This window comes from Mus pahari, chromosome 13 (assembly GCF_900095145.1).
Source record: "Mus pahari chromosome 13, PAHARI_EIJ_v1.1, whole genome shotgun sequence".
Taxonomy (NCBI): domain Eukaryota; kingdom Metazoa; phylum Chordata; class Mammalia; order Rodentia; family Muridae; genus Mus; species Mus pahari.
The window spans coordinates 17,172,535-17,178,063 of NC_034602.1; positions in this window are offsets into that span (position 1 = coordinate 17,172,535).

The following is a 5,529-nucleotide window of genomic DNA, read 5'->3' on the forward strand; positions in this document are numbered from 1 at the left end:
CTGCAACCCTATAGGTGGAACAACAATAAGAACTAACCAGTATCCCTTGAGCTAGTGTCTCTAGCTGTATATGTTGCAGAAGATGGACTATTCGGCCATCATTGGGAAGAGAGGCCCCTTGGTCTTGCAAACTATATATGCCCCAGAACAGGGGAATGCCAGGGCCAAGAAATGGGAGTTGGTGGGTAGGGGAGCAGGGGCAGGGGGAGGGTATAGGGAACTTTTGGGATAGCATTTGAAATGTAAATAAAGAATATATCTAATAAAAAAAAAAGAAAGAAAGAAATAATCCCATGCACCCTAACAGGTCACCACACAATAAGGCTTGTCTTAAATACCAACAAAAACAACAGAAAGCACGCATACACATGGAAGATGAACAACACTCTACTCAATGATAACTTGGACAAGGAAGAAAAGAAGAAATTAAACGCTTTTTTAGAATTTAATAAAAATGAAGACACATCATACCAAAACTTATGGGACACAATGAAAGCAGTGGTAAGAGGAAAACTCATAGCTCTAAGTGTCTCCAAAAAGAAACTGAAGATAGGACCTTGCTCCATATAAGATGGTGCTTGTTAGTGATGTCATAATAATTACTTAATTATAAACATGCATTTATTCTAATGCATTTGCTCTTCCAGTATTGTTTGTGATCTTAATAAAGTTCTTTATTTTATTTTTTTAAAAAGAGAAATGTATAACCACTAAGCCAACTGTACAAACAAATAACACTTGAAGGAAGCCTTTGGACTGAAGATGAAGACAAATACATCAGATAGGCCATAAGAAACCATAATCAGTGACATGGATGGTAATTAATCCATCCATGAATATGAAAACACCAAATGCTACAAAGTTAGAGGAAATAACACACATTTCAATGATAACTCAGAATATAAATTGTCTTAATTTTCAAATCAAATCACACAAACTGGCAGAGTGGATTAGGAGGTGTGGTTCTACTTCTTGCCTCTAAGAAATGCATATCATCATAAAAGATAGTTGTGTTAAAGGAAAAGGGTATAAGGGGGATATGCTAAGCCAATAAGTCCAGGAAGCAAGCAGATGATGCTATCCAAACATCTGACAATTTTGACTTCAAAGCAAACTGGCTAGAAGAGAAAATGAGCAGTTTATACTGAGCAGGGAAACAATCCATCACAATTCTAGACATGTATGTTAAACACAGTGTAACTAATTTCAGGAAACAAATACTTCTACATACAAAAGCACATATTAATGCCTTAATAATGGTAGTAATGGCTACAATGCCACATTCCTATCAATTGGAGTTAACCCAATTAAAATTAAACATAAGTATCTGTATTAGATGGCACCGTGCTTCAAACAGACTTAATAAAAATCCTACAGAATGTTATGTCCAAACACTGCAGAGCACACAGTTTCCTTAGATGCCTATGAAATGTCCTCTAAAATAGATTATATGTTAGGACATAAAGCAAGTTTCAACAAATCAGGAAAATTAAAATAATTCCTTGTATTCTGTCTGATCGTAATGTAGCAAAAATAAGCAAGAAACACAAAGAGCATACATAAATTTCAGATTTAAAAGTACACTAATGAATAATAGGTGTGTATTTGAAGAAACCAAAAAAGAAATTAAAAATTCCTAGAGCCAACTGAAAATGAAGACGCAGCATGACAGAACCTATGATAGGATAGAGCATTCCTAAACAGGGGTGTAATTCTGAACACCCACACTCTGAAATTAGTGAAATCTCAAATAAAGAATTTAATTATATACATGAAGGCCCCAGGAAAGCAAGAATAAGTCAGGCCCAAATAAATAGCCAAAAAGAAATAATTAAGCTCTATAAAGAAATTCATGACATGAAAACCATAAAGATTACAAGACTTCATGAAGCAAAAGATGTGGTTATTGAAAAGATAAACAGAATTGGTAAGCCCTTAGCCAGAGTAACTAGAGAAAGAGGGAGAAGACATACCTGAGTGAAATTAGGGATTAAAAGCCAGGCCTCCATTTACAGCAGACACCAATGAAACTAGAAAATCAGGATACAACTTCACAAGTGTGTGTTCTGATATATCTAAAAGAAATAGATGAATGGCTAGATACATCTGACCTGCAAAAATTAAACTAAAGTCAGACAAATAATTTACATATATAAGAATTTTTTAAATAATCTTTGTTGACATAATTCAAGAATATTGCAAAATGTCCATTCATCATGACTAGGATGGCTTCATTCTAGAGATGCAGAGATGACTGAACATACACGAATCAAGAAATTTAATATGTTACATAAATGGATGAAGGACAGAACTCACTTGATCATCCTAATGTATCATCCTAAAGGCATTTTCCAGATTTTAACATTACTTCATGATAAAAATCCTGGAAGGGGGGAGCAAATGGATATGGGGTAGAGAGGTGCCTCAAAGGATAAAAAACTTACTATACAAATAAGGAGAGCAGAGTTACTGTCTCCATGGCACCTAGAAAAAAGTCTGTCAGAATATCAGCTCACCTGTCACCTCAGCACTCAGCAGGAAGAGAGAAGAGGAAACTGGAACTGACTGACTCATTAAGCTAGCTAAAGCTCTAAGCTCCAGGTTCAGTTAGAAGCTCTGCTCCAGTGAGTTAAAAGGAAAAAAATCAGAGAAGATAGGCAATATCAATGTCTGGCCTCCACATGCATATACATGCACATGTATACACATGATTATTCACACACATTTAACTACACATACATATACAGAAAAAAACTTGGGAATTATACTCAAAATATCTTAGTCAAAATAATGGTAAAATGGAAAAAACTCAAACTATTCCCATTAAATTCAGGAACAAGGCAAACTATTGGCTTTTGCCAATTTCCTCAACTTAGTACTGAAAAAAAAAAACATAAGCAATATGACAAGAGAAGTATAAAAGAAAAGGCCAAAATATGCTTATTTGTAGGTGGTGTGTTTCTATGCATAGCAGAGCCAACAGACTTAGCCAGAAAACTTTTAAAACTGATAATCACTTTTGGCAAAATGGTAAAATACAAAGTTAACATCCAAAAATTAGGTTCTACAAACCAATAACAGACATTCTGAGGAAGAATTTTTGGAAAATAATAAAACTTACAACTGTCAAAAATGAAATAAATCCAATGAAGGAAGTGAAAATTTTCTCTACTGAAAAATCTCAAGCCCTCTCCTGACGGATGATTGGAAGGAACAATACTATAAAAAACAAAAAGTACTGGGGAAAAAAAATGGATGTCTTACCAAAAGCAATCTATAGATTCAATGCAATGCCCATTGTGTATTAGTTATTAGATGTTATATAATATATATTAAAATTTATCTGGAAACAGAAAGTATTTCAGATAACTCAAGCAACCCTGAACACATCTTACCTGATTTCAAGTTATATTCAGAGCCATAGTAAAACCAGCATAATTTTAGTACAAAACAGACACCTGGTCAATAGAACAGAAGATTCAGATATAAACTCATGCAGCTCCAACATTCTGATTTTTAACAAAGTTGTTAAAAATATACACCAGACAGAAGCCAGCTCCTTAACAAATGGTGCTATGAAAAGTGGGTATCTTTATCACATAGAAAAATAAAGCTTGATTCTAACCTCTCATCATGTACAAAAAAACAGAGCAAAGAACTCAACATAAGATCTGAAACTGCTAGAGAAAAAGGTACAGGGTACATTGTGGGACCATCTACGTAAGAAGGTTCTGAATCAGTTGTTCAGGAAATAAGGCCAACAATCTATAAATGGACCTGGTGAGGTGAAAAGGCTGCTGTACAGCAAAATACAGAGTGAGGAAGAAGTATGAAGAACGGGAGATGTTTGCTGGCTATAAAACCAACAAAGGTTAATTAATATCTAGGCTATAGGGAAAACTCCATTAATTCCCTGACAAGGAGAGAACATCACAAAACAAAACAAAACAAAACAAAACAAAACAAAACAAAACAAAACAAAACAAACACTGTGGAACTAAACAGAGAGCTCTTAAAAAGAAGAAATACAAAAATACAAATAGTATTTTTTGAGAGATAAAAATAAAAACTAAACCAAGCTTCCATCCTGTGGCAGTTAGAATGGCTGCTCACGCGGTGGGGAGAAGAGCCTTGATTCACTACTGCTGGAAGTAAACTCTCAGGGTCTGTCCTAGTTTGCTTTCTGTTGATGTGATGAAACATGACCTAATGCAAATTGGAGATGAGAGGGTTTATTTGCTTTATACATCCTGATCACATACTTGATTGAGAGAAGCCAAAGCAGGAATTCAAACTGAAGCAGAGACATGAAGGAATGACACTTACCTGCTTGTCCCCTGAGGCTCTCTTGGTTTTGTTTCTTTTACAAACCTGCTTTTTTATACAACCCAGGACCATCTGCCCAGGAGTGGCCCTGCCACCCATGGGCTTGGCCCTTCCACATCATCATGAATCTAGAAACTAACGCCCACTGGCATCTTCTCAATTAAGGTTCCCTCTTTCCAGATGATGCAAATTGTGTCAGATTAACAAATAACTAAGCAGCACAGAGGCTGATAAATACTTTAGGCTGATGAGGTTTATTATTTAAGACCAAAGATTCCCAAAGATGAAAAAGTCATTTTTTACAATTTTCAAGAGGTAAAATGGTGATGGTGATGATGATGACAACAACGAAAGCATTTCAGCTGTCTCCAGCCACCTAGGCAAGTTTCTTCGTAGAAACTTACACAACAGAAGGAAGTCTCAGTATGCTGGTTCTATAACAATTAATTTAGGTCACCGTATTTGTTTGCATCATTAACCACTACCTCACATCCACTATTCTTTACCTTTTTATTTCTAATTGACTATTAACTGCTGTATCAGCTGAAACTTTAGAAATCTGGCATCTAACTGCCCTCAGGTGCCTTGAAATGTTGACATCAAACACTTACCATGTACCCATGCCACTGTTAGAGATGCACCATCAAACTCACCCTGAGATTCTTAGTGGCCAAAGCAAATATCAAAAGATATTAGTTCTTGTGATGAATATGATGCCCTTTGAAACATATGTTAGATATTTCCAACACTCTCTGAGGTAAGAATGGTATGTCTTTTATTTTAAATGAAAAAAAAAAAATCTTTACCGAGTGGTACTGTTTAACTCAAACCCTACTGAGTAGGTTATCATAGCAGTACACACCTGTGATCGCATTGCTGGGAATGCTGAGGCAAGAGATTCACAAGTTCCAAGCCAAGCTGGACTTCATAGGAGACCCTGTATAAGCAAACCAAAACAATAAAACAACTACTGATAAGTGTTAAAATTTAGATTCTATTCCAGTCTAACACTAATGTCCAGGCATGTCCAGCACCATTCCACATACAAATCGAAACCAAGCTTCCTCCCTACTCTCCTTTTTTATTATTATTATTTAATTTATTTACATTTCAAATGCTATCCCAAAAGTTCCCTATCCCCCCCCACCCCTGCTCCCCTACCAACCCACTCCCACTACTTGGCCCTGGCCTTCCCCTGTGCTG